At 45.8% G+C, this 25,370-nt stretch overlaps 2 long non-coding RNA genes across 5 annotated transcripts in view; one reads left to right on the top strand and one right to left on the bottom strand.

Moving 5' to 3' along the window:
* The window catches only part of LOC137561444 (uncharacterized), a 411,299-nt gene that overhangs the window by 78,415 nt on the left and 307,514 nt on the right, over positions 1–25,370 (top strand). The window lies entirely within an intron of this gene.
* LOC137561445 (uncharacterized) overlaps positions 1–25,370 on the bottom strand; it is a 186,876-nt gene that overhangs the window by 5,064 nt on the left and 156,442 nt on the right. The window contains exon 2 of the long non-coding RNA XR_011030018.1: positions 3,115–3,307. This is a non-coding gene — a long non-coding RNA (uncharacterized lncRNA). The remainder of the gene's footprint in view (positions 1–3,114; positions 3,308–25,370) is intronic.

The raw sequence follows: 25,370 nt of genomic DNA, 5'->3' as shown, positions 1-25,370 counted from the left end.
CTGCTGCTGAGGCGGGTCTGGTGGTGAGTCTGGTGAACCCAAGGGAGGCAGTGTTGCTGGTACCCTGTCCTGCCACGTTTGCCCACAGAGTGGGATGTTTGGATAGCATGTGGCGGCTCATGCTGGTGGTGGAGAGGTTGTTAATACTTTTCCCCCTGCTCAGGCGGGTCTTGCACACCTTGCAAATCGCCATGGTAACATCCTCAGTGCAGTCTTTAAAGAAAGCCCAGACTTTGGAGCACCTGCCTCCTTGCTGGCGATTTCTGTTTGCTCCTCTTTTGCCTCTCACTTGAACTTCCACGCTTGTGGTGCCTGAAATTGCGCGCCGCCTACCTTGTGGCACAAGGCGAACTCGTGCAGCAGTGGGTTCTTCAACAGACTCATCTGTGCTGCTGCTACGAGGGCGATGTTCTCGTTCAGAAACAAAATCTGGGTCTATGTCCACATTGTCCATACCCTCCTCTTCCATCTCCTCAAACTCGTCATATGTCATTGTGGGGGGCCGCCGCCGTGGAGTAGAGCTCCCCAGAACAACCTCTGCGCAGCTCACTCCAACGTCGTCTTCCAGATCTTGTCGGCCGACCTCCTGCAATTGCAACCCCTCCTGCCCAACTTGCTCTGGGATTTGGGTTTCCGAGTCCTCCTCGGACTCGCCTTGTATTTCAGTGCGCGGTGCATTTCCCACAGTTAATGGTTGTGAATCCGGGCACAACATTTCTGGCTGTTCCTCCATTGACCTTTGAAAGGTGGAAGTTTGTTGGGCTGGGAATAGCTCCTGCGAATACCCCATTGTGTCCTGAGGTAATTCATCGGACTGGTTATCTGGCAGTTGTGTGCGTGGTGTCGCTGCCGGTTGTGTCAGCTTTGTGCCCACTGGCTCCTTGTAACTGGCTGAGGACTCGGACCTCGTGCGTGATGTGCTGGTGCTGCTTAACCCACTGCTGGACGCTTGAGAGGTCATCCAAGTAATTATCTGGTCCTGTTCTTTTGGATCTGTGAGGGTTGTTGTCCTGGACAACATGGGCGGTATTGAGTGGGTTTTCTTGGGTGCTCCCCTGTGGCCTGTACGTGAACCGTCAGGGGAAACACCTCTTCCCTTGCCCCTTCCTCTTTCACCGGATTTCTTCCTCATTTCACTTATCCTTACAGTACACGCTGACTGGCAGCAGTACAGTGGCAGTACAGAAATGCTATACAGTACCACTATTCCTAGCAGCGACACAGAGCACAATGCTATACAGTGGCGGGTGAGCGGTGTACCACTATTCCCAGCAGCGACACTGTTCCCAGGCCCAGCAGACACAGAGTGGAAGTAAACACAATGCTATATAGTCTGGCTGAGCGGTGTACACAGAGTGGCAGTACACACAATGCTATATAGTCTGGCTGAGCGGTGTACACAGAGTGGCAGTACACACAATGCTATATAGTCTGGCTGAGCCGTGTACACAGAGTGTCAGTAAACAATGCTATATATAGCGTGGCTGAGCGAGGTACACAGTGGCAGTACACACAATGCTATATAGTCTGGCTGAGCGGTGTACACACAGTGTCAGTAAACAATGGTATATAGTCTGGCTGAGCGGTGTACACAGAGTGTCAGTAAACAATGGTATATAGTCTGGCTGAGCGGTGTACACAGAGTGGCAGTACACACAATGCTATATAGTCTGGCTGAGCGGTGTACACAGAGTGGCAGTACACACAATGCTATATAGTCTGGCTGAGCGGTGTACACAGAGTGGCAGTAAACACAATGCTATATATAGCGTGGCTGAGCGAGGTGCACAGTGGCAGTACACACAATGCTATATAGTCAGGCTGAGCCGTGTACACAGAGTGTCAGTAAACAATGGTATATAGTCTGGCTGAGCGGTGTACACAGAGTGTCAGTAAACAATGGTATATAGTCTGGCTGAGCGGTGTACACAGAGTGGCAGTAAACACAATGCTATATATAGCGTGGCTGAGCGAGGTGCACAGTGGCAGTACACACAATGCTATATAGTCAGGCTAAGCCGTGTACACAGAGTGTCAGAAAACACAATGCTATATATAGCGTGGCTGAGCGAGGTGCACAGTGGCAGTACACACAATGCTATATAGCCAGGCTAAGCCGTGTACACAGAGTGTCAGAAAACACAATGCTATATATAGCGTGGCTGAGCGAGGTACACAGTGGCAGTAAACAATGCTATATATATAGCGTGGCTGAGCGAGCGGTGTACTACTGTTCCCAGCAGCGACACACAATGACTGGGGGGGACCCTGGCTAGCGTGGCTGGAGAGCGAACTACCCTGCCTGCCTACCCAAAGCTAAACCCACAGAGAAATGGCGGAGATATGACGTGGTTCGGGTATTTATTTACCCGAACCACGTGACCGTTCGGCCAATCAGAGCGCGTTCGGGCCCGAACCACGTGACCCGTTCGGCCAATCACAGCGCTAGCCGAACGTTCGGGGAACGTTCGGCCATGCGCTCTTAGTTCGGCCATGTGGCCGAACGGTTTGGCCGAGCACCGTCAGGTGTTCGGCCGAACTCGAACATCACCCGAACAGGGTGATGTTCTGCAGAACCCGAACAGTGGCGAACACTGTTCGCCCAACACTACCTAGTAGATAATTTTTCATTTTCAATTTAAAATAACTTTCCAGCATTTTTCAACTAAAAAAGTACCCAAAAGAAGTTGAAAAAGTACTATCAAAATTATTATGAGCATTTTCTTGCTTTCTGTTTGCTTAAAATGCATTTTATTGACAAGTTTAAAAATGTCAACTTGGAGAAAACTAAGGAGGAAAAGTGAATTGCATATGGGCCTATATCTCAAATGTGTCACATTATGTCCTGCTTCCAGGAAGTGGCGTGCTACAGGGGATTCTACAGTCCCGCAGCGTATGTTGCTGCGGTGTGTACGCTAATCCTATCTCGGATTTCCCTAGTTGTTTGGCCAACATATAATTTCCCACAGGGGCAGATCAAACAGTACACGACAAATTTGGTAGAGCAGTTAGCAAAACCCCTTAACGTAATTCTTTCCCCCGTTAATGGATGGGGGAAAGATGACCCTTTCTGGACATATCTACATTGTGCGCAGTGGCCACACGGAAACATACCCGTTGGTGCTGGGAGGCTGGAGAGCCAATTGGTTGTGTTGGTCGTTGGTTGGGGGTTACTTCTCGCATGGACCAGTGTGTCCCGGAGATTCTTAGAGCGCTTGAATGCGCAAATGGGAAGGTCCTTAAACGTTGTCAATAGTGTTGGGTCACTACACAAGATGTGCCAGTGTTTGTAGATGATCTGCTTGGCCTGTAGGGATAGAGGAGAGTATGTTAAGACCATCGGTATGCGATTTGAATTACCTTTAGGATTAAAGGTTAGCAGAGTTAAACGATCCCTGTCTGCAGCACGATTTAGGGCACGTTGTAAAACAGTGGAATCATAGCCTCTCTCCTTAAAATTATCAAACATAATTCTTGCTTCTCTGAAGAAGGCCTCATCACTGGAGGATATCCGCCTCAACCTGAGAAATTGGCTGTACGGGAGGCCCTGTTTGAGTCAGCCATCTTGGGACTGGCTTTTCAGTCTCCTGGATGGCAGGCTGCACTGCCGGGTACTTCCTGTACCGGAAGTGATGTCATGGCGGGCGCGGCATGGCCGCGTCACGCCCTCTGATGTCATAGGGGCCGGCCCCAGGTGTCCAGGGCAATCTAGGGGATTCTAACAGCATTTAAACAGCACTGATCGCTGTGGAAGTTAGCAGCACTGAGCCAGGTGATACCCTCTGAGGAAGGAAACCCCCGAAACAGCCACTGTCAGGGTATACCATTCATGTTGTAACTGCACAATTGTTTGACTGTATCCCTTGCTACCTTACCACTTGTATGTACTGCATTCATGTTTAAAACTGTGCTTGTGTCTTTTCATTGCTGCTCTTAAAGGGATACTGCTTGTGCAGCCATTTACTTCATGTTTTGCTGACATATACCATTATGCTGTATTTCTTTTGACCGGTTTGGTCTCTTGTTGCCAATACACTTATGTTATTTGTGCATAGTGCATTATCTGCACTTGTTTGTATATAATCAGCTTTCGGGTTTATAATATAATTTTGATGAAACTCATGCTGGTGTGCGAGTCCTTTTGTATATATATTGTCTCTAGGGCTTTTTAGCCTAATTACAGACTCAGCACCCATTGCACCCAGTGCATTAATTAGCATACATAGGGTGTGCAGTACTTTCTTGTAAATATTGTATTCTGTTTTGTTACAGGTTTCTGCACCCCACCCATGAACTATAATGTCTTTTGCTGATCTCAGCAATCTATCTAATCGCTCAGCTGACACGCTAGCATACAGCCAGTCAGAGATTGACAGTGTTGTTCAACAATTTGCCAATACTCATAGCAACATTTCCGTTGATACCTTATACCTGAAAAGGCAGTTTGAGGACTTGGAGAAATGGGTTATTGATTATAAACTACACTCAGATACCCTGGTTGAGTATCTTAGGGGACTGAGATTGAATATACGCTCCACATTTTGTCGCAACAGTAAAGATTATTGTGATAATTGGTTTAAAATCCTTAATAAGTGCAGCCTGGACCTCATTACCTTAACCATCCAGGGCATCCATAGTGAAATAACACGATTTGAATCCCTGGCTCAGAGCCTAAAAACCAAACTCGGATTACTCCTACCTAAGGAAGAGTTTGATATATATATTGAATTTCACGACTCAGCTCTCTCATCATATAAACACAATGTTTTAAACAATAAACTTGATAAATTCAGGAGGGAAACTCTTGACTATCAGGAGGATAGAGTATATAGTTGGAAGGTTGACAGACGCCCTAAAAGACGTCCACGACAGCCACCCCAGGGGTCCAACCCACCTTGCGACAGTAGCACAGGTGACGCATCCTCAAGCTGAGAACATTTTGAGGGCCACAACAGAGAGGCAAGGGAGGAAGAGGAAGAGGACGAGGAGGGGCAGGAATTCCCACAGGAGACCCTCGAGTAACCAGGAGCAGAACGCAAACGAGGAACTGATTGTTAATCTTTCAGATTATCCACTATCACCAGTAGAAAATAATGTATTAGGCAAGGGATTGGGATTCGTCCCTACCCATACAGGGTCTAACCTTGAACTCGATTGTGATCTTTTTAACTTTTTCAGGTCCATCCGGATAAAGGGTTTTTCTTCCAATCGGACTCCCGTCCCGACACCCACCCCCACCAACGTTCTCTCCTTTCCCCCTGAGGTTGACTTAAAGATGTGTCGTAGTAAAAGTAAGTGGATGCCTCCCACCACATCCCACACTGTTGAGACCTTTGTTCATCTGGTCCAGCGTGATCTCCAATCTGTCGACCGCATTGGTCACCAATCCCGCAGCAACTTCACTTCTGAGGAGCGCGCTGCGCTCAACTCGTTATGCACAAATCCTGAATTGGTGATCAAGCCGGCCGATAAAGGCGGAGCATGGTGGTGATGAATAATGCAGACTATAGACGAGAGATTTTACCACAACTTAATGACCATCTCATTTATCAAAAATTAACAATTGATCCGACAGCAGCAATCAAACGAGAAATCGATGAATTGATCTCTGAAGCCAATGAGGTTGGAATCATTACCAATCAACTGTATAACTTCCTTCTGTCTCCATTTCCTCTGACTCCACTTTTCTATGTACTGCCTAAAATTCATAAAACACTGGTGGATCCTCCTGGTCGTCCCATTGTGACTGGTACCAATTCGGTTTTCCAACCTTTGGGCATCTTACTTGATCAGGTATTACTCCCTCGGGTCTCTTGCATGCGATCTTATGTTCTAGATACTACGGACTTTCTGTGTAAGCTATCTGGCTTTGGTTCATTTCCTAGTTCTGTAATTCTTTGTACCTTAGATGTCACCAGCCTCTATACATCCATACCTCATTCTTCAGACATTAATGTGATTCGAGCAAATTTTGATAAAATGGGGATACCAGAGCCTCTCTCCAAATTTCTCTTGGCAGTACTCAATTTGGTACTCACTAAAAACTATTTCAAGTTTGAAGAACAATTTTACCAGCAACTACAGGGAACTGCTATGGGCAGCAATGCAGCCCCCTGTTATGCAAATTTATTTATGGAAGCATTCGATGGGGGGATAACGGCCAGGGGTCCGTCGGTCACTGGAATACCGAATGCCAATACCGCTGTGCACCCAATCGAGCCCTTGCATCCAAGATACTCCAGCATTCTGATTGATCCTTCTGACTGATTTTGTCCAGAAATCAATCAAAAGATTGTCAGGTGGCCATGTTGCGTATCAATTCTCCACCGATCCGATGAAATTATCAAATCAAAAGGTTGATCGACCCACATAAATCGAGTGATGTATGGGCACCCTTATATGATGAACAATCATCAGTCTCATGGATTGTACACATTCATCTTAATCCATCTCTTCCCCAAGTAAATATCAAAGCAGGACCACACATACTGCCCTTTGGCCCGTACTATAGATATGTTTACTGTAGCTGTGTAATCTCAAATTTCCAGTGTAGGATATTTATGATGTTATGCTCCTCTCCTCAGTCAGCTGCATCACTGGGCTTTTTAAATGTGAGTGTTTTCGGGTAATTTAGCTCTGCTTGGGAACTTTGAAGAAGATTGGTAGTGTTGGGCACTAGGGGGTATTATGGTAGGTTTACAGCAGAATAGTATTTAGCATGAGACATGTTTTGTGTGTTTATGCTAAGGTTTAGAGTGATAGTTTTTTTGGAAATAAACATCAACACTAGAACTTCCACTGAAAATATGAGTTGCCAAGCTGTCAGAGCTAAAATTACCAGGGCAGAGTTTATCTGTACGGATACGGGGAATGTCAATTTTATCTCCCAATCCTTACTAACTTATCTGAAAAACATGAATCCAACTGTTGAGCCGAAATTTTCGTAATTTCGCATTACTATAATTACGCATGCGAAATTTGCGATTACGATGCGAAATTACGGTAGCGTAATTGCCATTAAAATCGTAATTGAAAATACCATAAGCGTAATTTTCACCGCGTAATTTCGCATTTCGTTCATGCCGTAATTTCGCATTAAACGCTACCGTAATTTCGCGTTAAACCATAACGCTCCGTATAATATAAAAAAGCCGCCGACTTTAAGGGTTAATAGCAAAGCCCCCATAACCTCGTGACGACCAGCTAACGCCGATTGGCGTAAACTGGTCGTCTGCGGGTTGCCATGGAAACGGCCGCTCGATTGAACGGCCTTTCCATGTCAGTTCACGGAGGGTGTCTCCGTGAACAGCCGGAGAGCCGCCGATAGCGGCTCGCCGGCAAAATGTAAACAGGCGGGGAAGAAATCCCCGCTGTTTACATGATACGGCGCTGCTGCGCAGCAGCGCCGTAAGTCAAATCGGCGATCCCCGGCCTCTGATTGGCCGGGGATCGCCGGCATATGATAGGCTGAAGCCTATCCCACAATGCGCAGGACGGACATCCGTCCTGCGCAGCCCAGGAAGGGAGAGGGAGGTAAGGGGAGGGAGGGAGCGCACAAAACGCTGCGGAGGGGGGCTTTGAGGAGCCCCCCCCCCCCCGCTACCCACTAATGGCCGGCGGCGATCAGACCCCCCCAGCAGGACATCCCCCTAGTGGGGAAAAAAGGGGGGTAGTCTGATCGTCCTGCTGCACTGCTGATCGGTGCTGCGGGCTGTAGAGCCCACGCAGCACCGATCAGTGAAAATTCCCCTGGTCGGCAAGTGGTTAAATGCTAAGAGCCTCAAATTTGGAGAATATATTAAGGAGATCGGGAGGAATAAGAGGAAATTTTTTTTTTCAAAAAGACCTTATAGTTTTTGAGAAAATCGATGTTAAAGTTTCAAAGTAAAAATGTATACATTTAAAAACCCGCCGACTTTAACGGTTAATAGCAAAGCCTGCTTAAAGTTTAGGAACACTAAATTCCTAGGGTATATTAAGGGGATCAGTGGGAATAAGAGGAAAACATTTTTTTTCAAAAAGACCTTATAGTTTTTGAGAAAATCGATTTTTAAGTTTCAAGGGCAAAAATGTCTTTTAAATGCGGAAAATGTCAGGTTTTTTTGCACAGATAACAATAGTGTATTATTTTCATAGATTCCCCCAAGTGGGAAGAGTTTTACTTACTTAGTTCTGAGTGTGGGAAATATAAAAAAACGACGTGGGGTCCCCCCTCCCAGACCCCTTTAACCCCTTGTCCCCCATGCAGGCTGGGATAGCCAGAATGCGGAGCACCGGCCGCATGGGGCTCCGCACCCTGACTATACCAGCCCGCATGGTCCATGGATTGGGGGGTCTCGGAAGGGGAGGGGCAGCCAAGCTTTCCCCTCCCCCTCTGAGCCCTTGTCCAATCCAAGGACAAGGGGCTCTTCTCCACCTCCGATGGGCGGTGGAGGTGGAGGCCGCGATTTCCTGGGGGGGGGGGGGTTCATGGTGGAATCCGGGAGTCCCCTTTAAAAAGGGGTCCCCCAGATGCCCACCCCCCCTCCCAGGAGAAATAAGTATAGAGGTACTTGTACCCCTTACCCATTTCCTTTAAGAGTTAAAAGTAAATAAACACACAAACACTTAGAAAAAGTATTTTAATTGAACGAAAAACATAACCACGAAAAAAAGTCCTTTAATATTCTTAATTAACCATTTATACTTACCTGTCCCTTTAAATAAATGATCCCTCGCAATATCCTCGGAAATGTTCTATCAGTTACAATGTAACAAAGTTATTACAATGTAACAACTTTGTTACATTGTAACTACGCCGCACCCGACGTCACTCGCCGCTCAGCCGCCGCACGGACCCGACAGAGCTCTGAGCTATATAGCTCAGAGCTCTCTAAGCATCTTTGTATTTGGGCTCCAAGGAGCCCCATTGGTCCTTAGCAGACCAATGGGGTTCCTTCTGATTTGAAGGAACCCCATTGGTCTGCTAAGGACCAATGGGGCTCCTTGGAGCCCAAATACAAAGATGCTTAGAGAGCTCTGAGCTATATAGCTCAGAGCTCTGTCGGGTCCGGACTCCGTGCAGGATGCTAAGTCCCCGCCGGCTCCGCTGCCCTCCCCGCCTCTCCCACATGTCACCCACATGTCACCCACATGTGGGTGACATTTGGGTGACAGATGTGGGCTGGGTGGACAGCGGGAGCTGCGGGGACTTAGCGTCCTGCACGGACCCGTATGCGGCGGCTGAGCGGCGAGTGACGTCGGGTGCGGCGTAGTTACAATGTAACAAAGTTGTTACATTGTAATAACTTTGTTACATTGTAACTGATAGAACATTTCCGAGGATATTGCGAGGGATCATTTATTTAAAGGGACAGGTAAGTATTAATAGTTAATTAAGAATATTAAAGGACTTTTTTTCGTGGTTATGTTTTTCGTTCAATTAAAATACTTTTTCTAAGTGTTTGTGTGTTTATTTACTTTTAACTCTTAAAGGAAATGGGTAAGGGGTACAAGTACCTCTATACTAATTTCTCCTGGGAGGGGGGGTGGGAATCTGGGGGACCCCTTTTTAAAGGGGACTCCCAGATTCCACCATGAACCCCCCCAGGAAATCGCGGCCTCCACCTCCACCGCCCATCGGAGGTGGAGAAGAGCCCCTTGTCCTTGGATTGGACAAGGGCTCGGAGGGGGAGGGGAAAGCTTGGCTGCCCCTCCCCTTCCGAGACCCCCCAATCCATGGACCATGCGGGCTGGTATAGTCAGGGTGCGGAGCCCCACGCGGCCGGTGCTCCGCATTCTGGCTATCCCAGCCTGCATGGGGGACAAGGGGTTAAAGAGGTCTGGGAGGGGGACCCCACGTCGTTTTTTTTATATTTCCCACACTCAGAACGAAGTAAGTAAAACTCTTCCCACTTGGGGGAATCTATGAAAATAATACACTATTGTTACCAGAATGGTTGGTTAAATAATTCTATAATCTGTAATTTTTTCCTTTATTTTGAAAAGAGAAAAAAGCTTACTAGATATGGATCAGGACCAGATTTTTAAACGCCTAATTGCTCAGCATATATTTCTTTATATGTTTAATTTACAAGTTGCTTTCCTTTTTTCTTGGATGAAACACTATTTATATAAAATTAATTATTTCTATCAGCTGGCTGACTGCATATAAATGACTTTGCTCTATGTAGATTATGCCAGGAAATAGCTGCAAATGGAGTCATTTTTATCACATTTCAGCTAGTCTTAGGCCCGGTTCACATTAGCGGTGGCTATCCGGAATAGCCGTGCCGGAGCCGCACCGCATGCTGGCCGGACGAAACGGACGCACGGCATAGCAATGTAAGTCTATGCCAGGGTTCACATGTGTCCGTTTCGTCCGGACCGGAGCCGGACCGGATCCGGACTCCGGTGTCCGTTCCAACATGCGCTATTTTTTGGTCCGGCTCCTCCGGCAGCCGTATCCGGGGCGGAGCCGGACTGCACCATCCGGCCAATGGAAACCAATGAGAACCGGAGAGCGCACAACACACTGGCAAAAAATCCGGATGTTCTACCCCACTTCCTATGCGGATTTTTGCGACGATATTGGCTGGGGACACATGGGCAAGCATTTTGGAGTGGAGCAGCACGAGCTGGAGATGTTGGCAGCATGTTGGAGGTGGAGGTGAGTGCTAAACAGCGGAGGGCCTGATTCCACAGGTCCCCCTTCTGCTGACCTCCCAGACCCCAACATTTTTTTTTGTTTTTATACAGGTTGTTACTCTTTAAGAATCCGGATCCGGACCGCAACCGTGTTCATACCGCACGGAAACCGTATGCAACCGGACCGGATCCGGACAGGAACCGTACGGTTCAGGTCCGATCCGGCTCCGGTGCGGTCCGGACATCCGGTGCGGTTTTTGCAAAACCGCAAGTGTGAACCGGCCCTTAGTCCTTTAGTCATTTAAAATTGTTGGATATAAAGCATTTATACTTGTATTATTATATTATGTATAATGCATATAATAGATATATTGCTTTGCCTTGTTCTAGTACATGAAAATACACAAATCACACACATAACTGGAATATCATCCAAATATGCCTTTTTTTCAGACTAATATAATATATTACAAAAACTTTAGAAATTGATGCAAAACTGATGGCGAAAGTGTTTGTCAGAGATCAGTTAGTACCACCTACTCCAACAATGTCTTGGAGAACTTTCACTAGTCTTTGCATTTATGCTGTTCTCTAAGTCACAATCATATTCGGGAACTACAGTACCACAATTTAAAGGGAACCTGTACTGAGTAAAATTATTTAAAATAAACACATGAGGTAACTTCAAATGAACATTAAATAGTTACCTTGCCTCAGTTCCATTTTGTCAGAACTGAAATATATCAGTTGCTGTCAGTTATATATCAGTTGCTGTCAGTTATAGATGAGTGGACAACTGATGTGCCCGGTAATGTCCATGTTTCCCTATGGCTCAACTGGTCGATGTTACAGTTTAACAGTGCGCTGACCAGGAAGCTGTTATGGGGTAATGACCATTTTCAAAATGGAGGGCGGAGAATTCCCTTGATCACAGTGAACAAACAGGATGCGGGAGAGGAGAAAGAGAGTGAGGAGTAGACTATACAGGAGGTAAGTGTGACTTTTGTATGTTTATTTTGACTTTTAATTTTCAGTTCAGGTTTTCTTTAAACAATAATTTATATTTGGAATTGGAAATTTACAGGAAGTTATGCCTGCCATAATTTACATATATAAAAATGATTTTATAAATAATATGAGAAAAAAACATAATTACTTTTTCTTGTTTCATTTATGAAATTCTGAAATGGAGGACTTGCTGTTTCTTTGAATATGGCCATAGTAAAGTTCTGTGCTTTGTTATTCATTAGTTGAGGCTGAAAGTTTTGAGTCAGGATGATACCATTTATTGGCTAACTTCAAAGCAAACCTATGAGAAGTATACAAATAAATCATACTACCTGAAGCAGCACCCCCTTCTGACTCCATGCCGACCATACTCTCCTTTCATCTTTTAGTTTTAGAATTCTTCATTTTTTAATAAAGATGGCCAACAAAGTACTTCCAGATCTTTGTTTTGCGCACATAATACATGCATGTTCCCCAGGATCCATGCATAAGAGGACTTTAGGTCTGAACAGGCTCAGTTAATCCTCTATTTACTCTCTTACACGTGTCTTAGGTCAAGGCACATTTTTCCACTGGGAGCGTGGCTGCTCCAAGGAGAGACTGGGCATGATTTATGCTGCAATGGGCGTTTGGGGCATTTTATTGCACCTAATTAATTCCCTTCCTGTTTGCTGTATGCAAGCCACTTGTTGAATATGCGGTCTTTGGATGGCACAAAAGAAACAGTATGTGAATAATAAGGAAATGTGTTCACAAACAACTACAGTTGTGCTCGGCACCCAGCTGGGGAGTGGTCTACTGGCCTTCTGTCACACAATATTGGCACGCGTGTATGAATGAACAAAAGATGCAGTCTGGTCACTGTCTCAGTGCAGATTTATTTTGTGGCATGGCATTTACAAGCATCCATCATGTGACAGGTGCAGTGGGTGAGGAGAGGAGGTTCCCAGTTGAAAATAGCTGTTTTGCGGTATTACAACGCTTGCTCACGTGCTTGTCCGGGCGCTAGCACATGAGCAAGCGCTGCATAATATGTTGGCACTTTATAAATACTATATATAAATAATAAATTACAATGCAAAATGGCTGTTGTGCCATCCTCACCTGTCACATGATGGTTTGCTACTGTCATGCCACAAAATAAATCAGCACTGAGACAGTGTCCAGGCTGCATCTTTTATTTATTCAAACATATCTGTTTTCTCTGTTTTAAATAAAACTTTTGCTTCAGTCTCGCTTTAAAAGATTCAAGTAAGCTTTCAACAGATATATATTGTCTTACATACTACTGTGAACATCCTGTGAATACTATATTGCCATTATTATTATTATTATTATTATTATTATTATCTGTAGCGTTCCTACTGTAGTGCGCAGGGGTGCATGGCACACCGGGTGACAGACTGCTAGGGGGGTGTCGCCACGACCCCCCACAGCAGCAGAGCAGGAGTGGGGAAGCAGCGCTAGAAGGAGGGGCAGTGGCGGCAGCGGTGGGGAGGGGGGAAATATCCCCCTCCCCTACCTCACCTGGGACCCCTCCTTCTGCCTCTCTACCCTTCCATAGAGTAGCGGTGGCAACTGCGGGCTCGGCGGCGGGGAGACATGCACAGAATTACTCACCACTTCCACGTTCCAAGCGCCGGCAGCGTCATGTAGTCACAGATCTCCGACCTTCAAAGCCGCCCACAGTGCTTCCTGATTAGCGGAAGCACAGTGGGCGGCATTGAAGGCGGAGATCTGTGACGACATGACGCTGTCGGCGCTTGGAACGTGGCGTGGTGAGTAATTCTGCGCATGCCTCCCCGCCGCCGAGCCCGCAGTTGCCACCGCTACTCTATGGAGGGGTAGAGAGGCAGAAGGAGGGGTCCCAGGGGAGGGAGGGGGAGGATATTTCCCCCCTCCCCACCGCTGCCGCCACTGCCCCTCCTTCTAGCGCTGCTTCCCCCTCCTGGGGCATCTATACTGGGGGCAACTATACCAGCTATACTGGGGGCAGCTATACTGGGGGCAGCTATACTGGGGGCAACTAAACTAGCTATACTGGGGGCAACTAAACTAGCTATACTGGGGGCAACTATACCAGCAATACTGGGGGCAACTATACCAGCTATACTGGGGGCAGCTATACTGGGGGCAACTATACTGGGGCAGCTATACTAGCTATACTGGGGCAACTAAACTAGCCATACTGGGGGCAACTAACTAGCTATACAGGGGGGCAGCTATACCAGGCCAGCTATACTGGGGCAACTATACCAGCTATACTGGGGGCAACTAAACTAGCTATACTGGGGGGCAACTAAACTAGCTATACTGGGGGCAGCTATACTAGCTATACTGGGGTAACTATACTAGCTATACTTGGGGCAACTATACTAGCTATACTGGGGGCAACTAAGCTAGCTATACTGGGGGCAACTATACTAACTTCATTGGGGCAACTAGTTTCACTGGGGGCAACTATACTAGCTTCACTTGGGGCAGCTATACTAGGGGAAACTACTAGCTATACTGGGGGTAACTATACTAGCTATACTGGGGCAACTATACTAGCTAATACTTTAAATTACAGTTAGCTCCGCCCTCATCCGGTCATGACCATGCCCATTTTTGCCGCTAAGCACGCCGCAGGTTGTGGCCACACCCATTTTTTTAGGGGGGGGGGGTGTCTTTTAATATTCAGCACCGGGTGCCAAATTCCCTAGGTATGCCACTGATTATTATTATTATTATTATTATTATTATTGTTGTTAGATTGGATTTGTGACTGATGCATTTAGTAAATTGCCAATCTAGGAATACTTAAGATATAAATGAGTCTTCATAAATGACTAGAAGTTCTCAGTGTTTTCATTCATTTAACTACAGGTATCAAGAAAATAATGTAATATTTCACAGGTAAACTAATTTGTGGAAACAACATTATTGTTTTAGGTAGGAGTTGTAGGCAAATGCATAGAGTAATAGGCACTGGCGTAGGGCCCGCGGTCACAGCGGTCGCCGTGGCGTCCGGGCCCGCCTCCTGAAGAAGTAGGGGAGGGGCCTGGGCCCCAGGGGCTGTGTGTTGGAGGACCCGGGCCCCCCCGCTCTAGTCGGCGCTCGCTCCCTCCCTCCCTCCCTCTAGCCATCAGACCTCGATCAGGCTGCGCCGCGGCGACCAATAGTGCGGGCGCTAGGACCCAGCGCTCACATTGATATGCGGAAGTGACATCACTTCCGCATATAGAGCGGGTGCGTCCGGCGCCCGCTCTTACTGGTCAGGTCGCTGCTGATCCTGAGGTCTGACATGCCACAGCCTGCAAGGTAAGGGGAAAGCAGCGGCGGCGGCTGGGGGGGCTCCCTGTCACTCACTAGCTAAAGGGGCTCCCTGTCACTCACTAGCTAAAGGGGCTCCCTGTCACTCACTCACTACCTAAAGAGGCTCCCTGTCACTCACTGCCTAAAGGTGCTCCCTGTCACTCACTGCCTAAAGGGGCTCCCTGTCACTCACTACCTAAAGGGGCTGTCTGTCACTCACTCACTACCTAAAGGGGCTCCCTGTCACTCACTCACTACCTAAAGGGGCTCCCTGTCACTCACTGCCTAAAGGGGCTCCCTGTCACTCACTGCCTAAAGGGGCTCCCTGTCACTCACTACCTAAAGGGGCTCCCTGTCACTCACTCACTACCTAAAGGGGCTCCCTGTCACTCACTCACTACCTAAAGGGGCTCCCTGTCACTCACTGCCTAAAGGGGCTCCCTGTAACTCACTCACTGCCTAAAGGGGCTCCCTGTCACTCACTGCCTAAAGGGGCTCCCTGTCACTCACTGCCTAAAGGGGCTCCCTGTCACTCACTACCTAAAGGGGCTCCCTGTCACTCACTCACTACCTAAAGGGGCTCCCTGTCACTCACTCACTACCTAAAGGGGCTCCCTGTCACTCACTGCCTAAAGGGGCTCCCTGTAACTCACTCACTGCCTAAAGGGGCTCCCTGTCACTCACTCACTACCTAAAGGGGCTCCCTGTCACTCACTGCCTAAAGGGGCTCCCTGTCACTGACTGCCTAAAGGGGCTCCCTGTCACTCACTGCCTAAAGGAGCTCCCTGTCACTCACTGCCTAAAGGGACTCCCTGTCACTCACTGCCTAAAGGGGCTCCCTGTCACTCACTGCCTAAAGGGGCTCCCTGTCACTCACTGCCTAAAGGGGCTCCCTGTCACTCACTCACTGCCTAAAGGGGCTCCCTGTCACTCACTCACTGCCTAAAGGGGCTCCCTGTCACTCACTCACTACCTAAAGGGGCTCCCTGTCACTCACTCACTGCCTGAAGGGGCTCCCTGTCACTCACTCACTGCCTAAAGGGGCTCCCTGTCACTCACTACCTAAAGGGGCTCCCTGTCACTCACTGCCTGAAGGGGCTCCCTGTCACTTACTCACTGCCTAAAGGGGCTCCCTGTCACTCACTACCTAAAGGGGCTCCCTGTCACTCACTCACTACCTAAAGGGGCTCCCTGTCACTCACTGCCTAAAGCAGCTCCCTGTCACTCACTCACTGCCTAAAGGGGCTCCCTGTCACTCACTGCCTAAAGGGGCTCCCTGTCACTCACTGCCTAAAGGGGCTGCCTGTCACTCACTGCCTAAAGGGGCTCCCTGTCACTCACTGCCTAAAGGGGCTCCCTGTCACTCACTGCCTAAAGGGCTTATTATGTGCATTTACTGGTGAAAAGCTGTCTCTTATTATGTGCATTTACTGGTGAAAAGCTGTCTCCCATTATGTGCATTTACTGGGGAAAAGCTGTCTCTTATTATGTGCATTTGCTGGGGAAAAGCTGTTTTGTAGTTCGCTTCAGTGCTCCCAAGTAATCCGCCGCATCCCCGCCGCTAAACGAGGGCTGCAGAGCCCCCAAATCGCCCGGGGGGCAATCCACCAGCATTTCCTGGAAGGGGCAGAGCTTTCAGCTTCAGCTCTGCCCCTGCTGACGTCAATCGCCGCCTCTCCCCACCCCTCTCTGTGAAGGAAGAGTGAAGGGGGCGGGCAGAGGCGGCGATGCGCCGCGATTGTGAAATTCCTTATGCGGCCCAGCCCCATCCTGACTTTGCCTCCTGCGGCCCCCAGGTAAATTGAGTTTGAGACCGCTGTTCTAGGTATTATGAGAGCCCAGCTCTGTTCACAGTATTCACAGTCTCTTGGCCCTCATACTACATGCAGTGGTAAAATTGGTCAGTGATTGACCAATCAAAATTGAATGTGTGTATGCATCTTTATTCTATGCCTATACTGATAGTAATCTATCTAATTAAAGGCATCTTGCTACTAATTGCCCTATTTCCTCTGGGTGCTGCGTATGTCTGCAAATTGAACGTGGCACCCATGCTGCTGCAAAGCTGAATTGATATAGCCATTCCATGCACAGCTATAGGGATTCGGATATGTGTGTGCGTCGGGTTTTGTGGGGGGGGGGGGGGGCGCGGTTGTTGCCGGGGGGGGGGGGGGGCACATCCAGATTCCGCATCGGGGCCCAGAGGTTTGTAGCTACGCCACTGGTAATAGGAATGAAAGGGCCATAAATATTGTCCTTAAGTCAGCTGAGTGGACAATGTAATTACATTATTATTATTAATTTATGTACTGCTGATCATTCCCACAGTGCTTTATAGAGTACATTAAACCGTTTATGTCAATAATTGTCCTTTAGGTAAGATTACAATATTTTTTCAAATCTTATTAACCAAAAGGGGTTAATTTTGTCTAGGCCCATATTTTTTTTTGGGGGGGGGGGGGGGGCATTCTAGTTAGAATATAAGGCAGTATGAAAAATAATCCTTTCAGCGGTCCCAAACCTGTCCGGAGTATGTACGAGGTTGGCCCAGTGAGCTTAGTACAGTGCCAAGTATGGGCAACAAGATTGCTGATGCACAATAATATCAGGTTTGCAAGATTTTATTGGAACTTTAATGCCTCAGTAACCTTCTAACCCTTACCAGTCCCCTTAATGAAATACATTAATCATTTCACAAAATCTAACTCCACTCTACCCTCTTAATATTAACCTGTTCTTGATGTCCAATGCTAACCATCCCCACAATTTTAAAACCTTCCTGTTACCTTATTCTAATTTTCCCTCACAATTTTAACCTCTTCCTGATGCATATCCCTAAACTTTACCATAACCATATTCGGTTGCACAATCTTTACCTTCTATCCAGAACAAATAAGGCTAGATTCCAATGGCACTTCATCTCTAAACTCAACCCTCCTGATCGACTCCTAAACCTAACTGATATTAACCTTCTGTAATCTTTTTTGGGGGGTTTCGTCTTTAACTGATGATTTTGCCACTAAAATCCACATAGTCCTGAAAACCTCCATGGACATTTTGCAAAAGCAACCTGTCTATGACGTGCTTGCCTATAACTGTACACCCACAAAATGCACCCATAGCTGATTTCTGTGAGTACCTAGCACTGACTGCTGAATCTGCCTGCTTCTCCTCTTTCTAAGCGCATTACAGGAAACCTTTCAACGTTGGCTAAACAAATCCTATATAACAGGTAAAAATGATAACATGGCAATTTGAGTGGTATACCCATGTCCCTCTAAATGCACTTGCTAACTATATAGTCTGTCTGGCATCAGCATAGAAGTGGTCTTGCTGTCTGCTCTTAATGGAATGGATGAGGGCTGACATATGTCTCACCTTGTTAGCCAAATGCTGGCTTGATTTTTCTGACTTGACCAGTTGTTTTTGGCCTGTCTTTTCTGGCTTTGTTTTATTAAGCTGTGGTTGAGCTGGCTTTTAGGCTGGACTTGTTAGGATGGTTTTAGTAAAGCATTTTTGGCTGTTGCTACCTGTAGTTGCTGGCTGCTGACATGACCTGATATTACTATTCCAAGTAGTACAGCTCATGCACCCCAATATGTCTGAATTTTCCATGAGGTTAACTGAGCTGGAGGAACAGCTGTCACTGCACGCAGCTTGAACACCACTACTTAAAGTGTGCATGAGGTGAACCTCTGGTACGAAAACACATACTTATGTAAAAATTTGGAAACCTCTGGATTCTATAGAGGCTTCCCACGATGTCCTCCAGCCCCCTGTTGCGGACCCCCCAAAGAATTCCAACAAGGGTTTGTCAGAATACAGAGTACAGCCATGTCTGCGTAGTAAGCTGGATCCACTCATGCATTAGCAGCTCCATGCTACTGCACAGGCGGGCGGCCATGGTCGCATGGGTGCCGCATGGCTGTACTTGCAACAGAAGAGAAGGACAGCGCCAATGTTCTGGAGGGTCACTGTGAACAGCGGCAGTGGTGAGGGGGGGACAGGAAGCCTCTACAGGATCCAGACTCTTGCCTCTTCTTTGATAAGTATGTGTTTCTTAACCCAAACTTCGTCTCAGGCTCTCTGTATTTTAACTGAAAGTGCATCTGTAGAGCTTTATTTTATTTTAAAGAGAACCCAGGCTTCAGTAAAATACACTTTGAAAAAAGAATAATAGAAGGAAAGGAACAAAAATGTATTTAGAAATAGTTTTAACCCTTTGTAGGTTGAATGACTATCCACTGAAGTCAGTTTAAATATGACTGTCATAGCAAAATATGACAAATCAGAATAATGTTTTCTGATCTCAAAATAGTTTTAGTTCAAGTATAAAAGTTTTCTGGGGTAGTGCATGCACATGTTACATTCAGATATGCAATAAAAGGAATATTTCCATTCAGGGGCATAACAATAGTCTTCGTGACCCTCAAAGTTGTAGCGGGGCTTTGGAGCTAGGGGGCCCAGTCCTGGGGTGCATAGCAGCCACATCGGAGCGTCAAACTATACCTTGTTCCAGCAGAGAACCGGTCCACCTCACTTCCTTCCACTTACTCTTCAGTATTCACAACAAGAGTTAAAAGTGTGTGCATCAAACACCAAGTGGAACTTGATATATCTGGCTTTGCAAACTTGGCCTAATTGGCTTAATCAAGAGGCATTGTTCATGCAAATTTGCATTTGCTTTCGCTTGCCAGAATATGCAGAGTCTTTTAACTATTTACACCACAAAACTATGCTCTGTGGGGATTAGTCAGCGCAACATTTAGCACCTTGCCAGTGGCACTGCAAGGAGGCCCATCATGCCCTGATGAAACTGAGGGGCAGCATGAAAAGCGCTCCAAACCCTCTCACTGCTCAAAGATCCTGTATCTGCACTCCATGGGGGGGGGGAGGAGGGGGTTCTGAGAAGCACAGATGGCACCTCCAAGCATGGCCAGAACCAGGAAGAGCCACCCGCACCCGCCCCCCAAAGGATAGACCTACCATGAATGTCATTCAAAGTCTGCCAAATGAGCACAACTTGGGAGCAACACAGAAAGAGAAGTGAAGCATCGGCCACCCAAAGCTGGCTACAGCTCAGGGGAGGCTCCCACGCATCAGGCCCCAAGGGGGGGGGGGAGGTGCAGACGGCTCTCATGTGAGGGCCATCCACCACCCAACTCCAAAGGATAGAAATGAAACATATGCACAACAAGAGTTAAAAGTGTGTGCATCAAACACCAAGTAGAACCTGATATATCTGGCGCAACATTTAGCACCTTGCGAGGAGCCCCCCCCCACTTTAAACTCTTGTTCTGTGTAGGCACCATGCAGTCAATCAGCTAGAGGCTCCCAATGCTTGTCACAAGACATGCAGTGTCGGGAACCACTAGATGATTGGCTACATGACAGCTACACTGAAGAGGAGTAGAAGTGATCCTGTCCACTGCCGAAATCAGGTATGCTAAGAAGCATCACTGCCACGCTACTGTACAAAATCGATCAGTTGTTGGGAGAATGGAAGGATATTTTGTAGCTGCAGCACACACGCGGAGGGGGGGGGGGGGGTTGCTTAGCATACATAAAATGGATGGGGAAAGAGGGCCCAATCTGTCTATTTTGTGCTCTTACAATGCTTGCTCTATTTTGAGCCTGACTATTTTGCGGTGGGGCCCAGGATAATTAAGTTATGCCCCTGCTTCCATTTGAAGCAGTCGAGCCCTTATGCATAGTGGCTTGGATTTAAGAGGTCATCAACATCCTCTAACCCCTCTGTTGTTATTGTAAAGCTCAAAATAAAAGTAACGTGTGATTCTATAATTGTGGATAGGGTTTTCCAATTGGAACCATTCAGCTTTTTGATCTGTTACAGTGATTAAAGGGACTCCGAGCAGTGCAAAAACTATGAAAAGATGCATATCATTTTAAAGCTCTCTTTCTCCTCTTTCCAATGATATATAAACCGCCACCCTACGCCTTTTAGTTTTTGCTATTTTTGCGATTGAAATTGCAGCAGCCGCGATTGCGATCACGGAAATAGAGAAAACTTAAAGGCGTACGGTGACGATTTAGGGGTCGTCAGAAAGAGAAATAAGAGAGCTTTAAAATGATATCCATCTTTCCATAGTTACATTGTATTACACAGGGCGACTTTTTCTCAAAGTCAGCAGCTCCATTCAGCAAAATGGAGCTGCTGACTTTAGGAAAAAGTCGCCCTGTGTAATACAATGCAACTATGGAAAGATGGATATCATTTTAAAGCTCTCTTATTTCTCTTTCTGACGACCCCTAAACCGTCGCCCTACGCCTTTTAGTTTTCTCTATTTCACATGTGATGTGAGCCACCATGAATTGATCATCTCTGTCTATATGGTGGTCACATATGTTGTGGATCACTCTAATTTGATGATCAATTCAAGGTGGGCTACCTTGAATTGATCATCTGCTGCCTATATGGGGAAACCGCTGTCATGCTGTGAAGAGTGTCGCATCTGGGCAGAGATACACAGAGATGAGATTTTTTTAAAACCATGAATAGGGGATGGTATGTTGGCTTTAATAACTTCAGCACTGACTTTATTACTTCTATTGGCTATCCCCTGAAGTTTGTTTCTTTTATTTTATCAATTAGATAAAATTAACTAAAATGTCAAATTGGAAGATTTCAACCTGGAAAACGTGTTTAAAATAGTAGAGGAGTGAAATATATTAACAGTGGACTATTGTTTACTTTTAATTTGAAGCCAAACCAGGTAGGCAGTCTACATTACTGTATATGCATTTCTGCTATTAAATATATTTTATGTAGCTGCTCTATCACCTCAGACAAAGTCACCATTGCCATTTTTTTCCCATCATTTCCATTGTTTTTCTAAACTGAGTATTTTTAACTCTTGATCCTCTACACACTTCTCCTGGAATTATAGCACACATCCAATTAAATGTCGAGGTAGAGAAGGCAGACATAAGGTACTATATGGATCAGTCATTCTCTCTGGAATACTGATTCATTAAACGTGTTCATGTCTTGGATATGTCACAGTACACCTCCTACTGAAAAACTCCCACTTACTGGAAATCTTTCACTATTTTTGCTCTAAGTCACTATAAAAAGTAGGTTATTTTTGTAAGAAATAGACTTGATGGAGCATGCTGTGTTTATTATATGCTAATTGGCCTTTAGCATGTGCAGCAGGAATATCACACAATGGGAAGCAATCCATCCATCTGTAACTACGGATCACATAGACTGTGATTCAAATTGTTTTTGATGGAAAAAAAAATCTGTATTCCTAGTTTTGATTTTCTATTCAATATGTTGGATTATTTAAATATCAACATTTCTCAGAAGAGTATAATATAATTATAAATGCAGTTATCTTAATTCATTCTTTATAAAGATTGCATATAATAAAAAGTAGACTTCTGAAAATATTAACCTTTTTCCTGCCAATAATGTATTCCACACACAATGGGAGTTTGAAGGAAAAAATAAGTCCTTAGTAGCGCCAAAAGCCACAGTCTCTTGTTCTGTCTTTGATATGTGTAGACATGATTTAAGTGGCTGTCTTGCAAGATATAAATACGTAGTGTCCCCTCCACCTGCTGCTGCAATCATCATTGCACCTTAGCTCTGGTTTTCTTGATTGTGCTTTGTTATTACAGAAGAAAGGCAACAATCAAGTAATCTTTTATAATTTCTTCAGCTTTAACAGTAGTCGAATGGCTCCACAGGTGTTCACATGTAGGCAAACTGGTACTTGAAGATTGCAGATAACAAAATTAATAAAATCTGGTTCTGGATTCCATTTAGGCTTTCTGACCAATTTCTGAGCATAGGTTGGACTGACATGCTGTACAACATATGTCGGGGCCATTTGCAGGTAATGAAAAGAGACCTTTAAACACAGACACACAGTAGTTTGGGGGGCTGCGGAGGTGTGGTCGGGGTTTTTTCAGACATTCGCTAGGAGATATTGGAGTGGGATCATTATTCAAGGTAAATATTTATTTTTAATTACGAACATTATGGCTAGTTCACAGTGCTTAGTTGAGTTGTAGGATAATTCTGCACGTCAACTCACTGCCCATACAATTCTAGGGGGCTGTTCTGTTCACATCTCTGCATTGTAACTGATCACATTATTCTAACTCGGTGCAAGGGTGTAAAGGGGTTCTTTAAAGTTTCTCTTACCTGGGGCTTCTATTGGCCCCCTGCAGACGTCCTGTCCAGTGCCGTCAATCAACAATCCTCATGTCCCCCCGCAGCGGGTCACTTTCCCATTATTCATCTAACTAGACGAACGTCACTGCTCGTGATGCTAGTAGTGACCTGTGCAGGTGCAATACGAGGAAAATTTGTACTGCGCCTGCGCAGGATGCACCTGGCTACGCGAGCGGGAGCGAGGACATGCAGGTGCATAATGGGAAAGTGACCCACTCTGGGGGGACATGAGGATCCTTGAGTGATGGCTGATCGAACTCAAATTAAAGTGACATTGCTCCTGCATGCAATTTTGTATGGACCGCACATCATGGTGGAATTGTATGGACTGCACATCATGGTGGAATTGTATGGACTGCACATCATGGTGGAATTGTATGGACTGCACATCATGGTGGAATTGTATGGACTGCACATCATGGTGGAATTGTATGGATGGCACATCATGGTAGAATTGTATGGATTGCACATCATGGTGGAATTTAATGGATGGCACATCATGGTGGAATTGTGTATTGTGTGGATGGCACACCATGGCGGAATTGTATGGACTGCACATCATGGTGGAATTAAAGATTCAGCTGATTTGCCACCATTGTGGAAAACAGAATCTCCCAACTCATCCTTATTCCTGACCTGAAATGATCCCTGTGATCTCCTGCCTTTATTATTACCTGATTCACAGGTTCAGATCAAGTATGCAGATAGGTGTTTTGACTCCGTTCTGCCTAACTTGCTGTGAGCTTGCCAGAGGTGGGTAACCTAGAAATGCCTTAAGCCGAAAGATCGTGCACATATTATAATGCCACATGGCAGTTGGGCGCAGGCCGAGATGAGTGATAGCTCACTCTGCTGCCGCTGAAATTCTCAAGGGCGTTAAATGCGATTCCCCCTCATAGAGTCATAGCAACTCAGGGAAACCCGTATTCCGGGGTTCGGCTATTGCCGGCACCCAAAATACCAGAACGCAACCGCAGTCTATAGAATTGCAGCTATAGCCACGCCGCTATTGCCAGCACCAGGATTACCGGTACGCAGCCACGGACTATAACATTACAACTATAGCCACGCTGATACCTGGTGCTACGTTTTACACAGTGTGCGCCATCTTAAGCTGTTTTGAAAGGATCAGAATAAGAGCCAGGCTTTTTCTTTCTAATGAGATCATCATTGGCAGCTTTCACAGTCTGGCAGTATAGATAGATTTCTGATAAGTAATGCAGGGCTGAGCATGCAGTGTATTTTATTATAATAAGGTATGCTTTTGAGCAATATTTAAAAAATGTCAGATTCTTCATCTAAATATATATTAGCAATAGCAATCTGAGTGTTCCTGTTTTTTGTCTCCTCTTTAGTGTAATATCTAGAGTGATGTAACTCAATAGGTCCATTACTGAAATGAATCTTACTTATGCTCAAATTAATTTCTAAATTTGCACGAACATGTTCACTCTGTACTTTGACATTTTTGCCATTTATAAATTGGCTTATTAGATACAGTTTCATGAACAATCTATTTGAAGAAGGGCAGTTGGCAGATATAATTATTGTGGGAAGAGATGCTTAGCAATGTGGTGCAGACAGCTTCTTCAGCTTCATGACATACAATCTTTCATTGCAGAAAAAAATGGATAAACTTTTAGGATAGGTTTACACTTGTGCGTTTTGTGTCAGATTTTTCTCTCAGAAAATTTGCATTGATTTGGAAACTGAATGGGGCTATTTCCATTCAATGCAAATTTTTGTACGTGTTCGTACGCATGAAAAAATCTGCGGTCCTGGATCATTATTTTCGAACATTGCGTACGATTTGTGTACAATGCTTTGCATAGGCAATGTATGGCAATTGCGAATTTTCATGTTATTAGAAAATTCACATTTAGTCTATGGTTACAGGAAGTTGTCAGCAATCACGACTAAGCTGTTACTAGGCAGATTATGTTATATGTGACTAATGCGAATCTTCGCATACGAAAATTCGCATATCATGCATACAAATTTACAAGTGAATTTTCATCAATCAGAAAAATCGTATAAGATTTTTTGGACGCCAAAATTTCACGCTACAGTGGAAACGTAGCCTTAAAGCAAAACTCATAAGACTGGTCTTTGATCCTTTAGAGGCTTCCCCATCTCCCTCCACCTCACCGTTCCAGTGCGGCAACACTGTACCTGTACAGTAGAATATACCCACTCAGGCTTTGTCGGAGAAAGCAAAGCCCATTCGGGTCTG

Source organism: Hyperolius riggenbachi, chromosome 3 (assembly GCF_040937935.1).
Source record: "Hyperolius riggenbachi isolate aHypRig1 chromosome 3, aHypRig1.pri, whole genome shotgun sequence".
In the NCBI taxonomy this organism is placed as follows: domain Eukaryota; kingdom Metazoa; phylum Chordata; class Amphibia; order Anura; family Hyperoliidae; genus Hyperolius; species Hyperolius riggenbachi.
The sequence above is the reverse complement of the archived record's forward strand: the minus strand, read 5'-3'. Positions and strand labels throughout refer to the sequence as shown.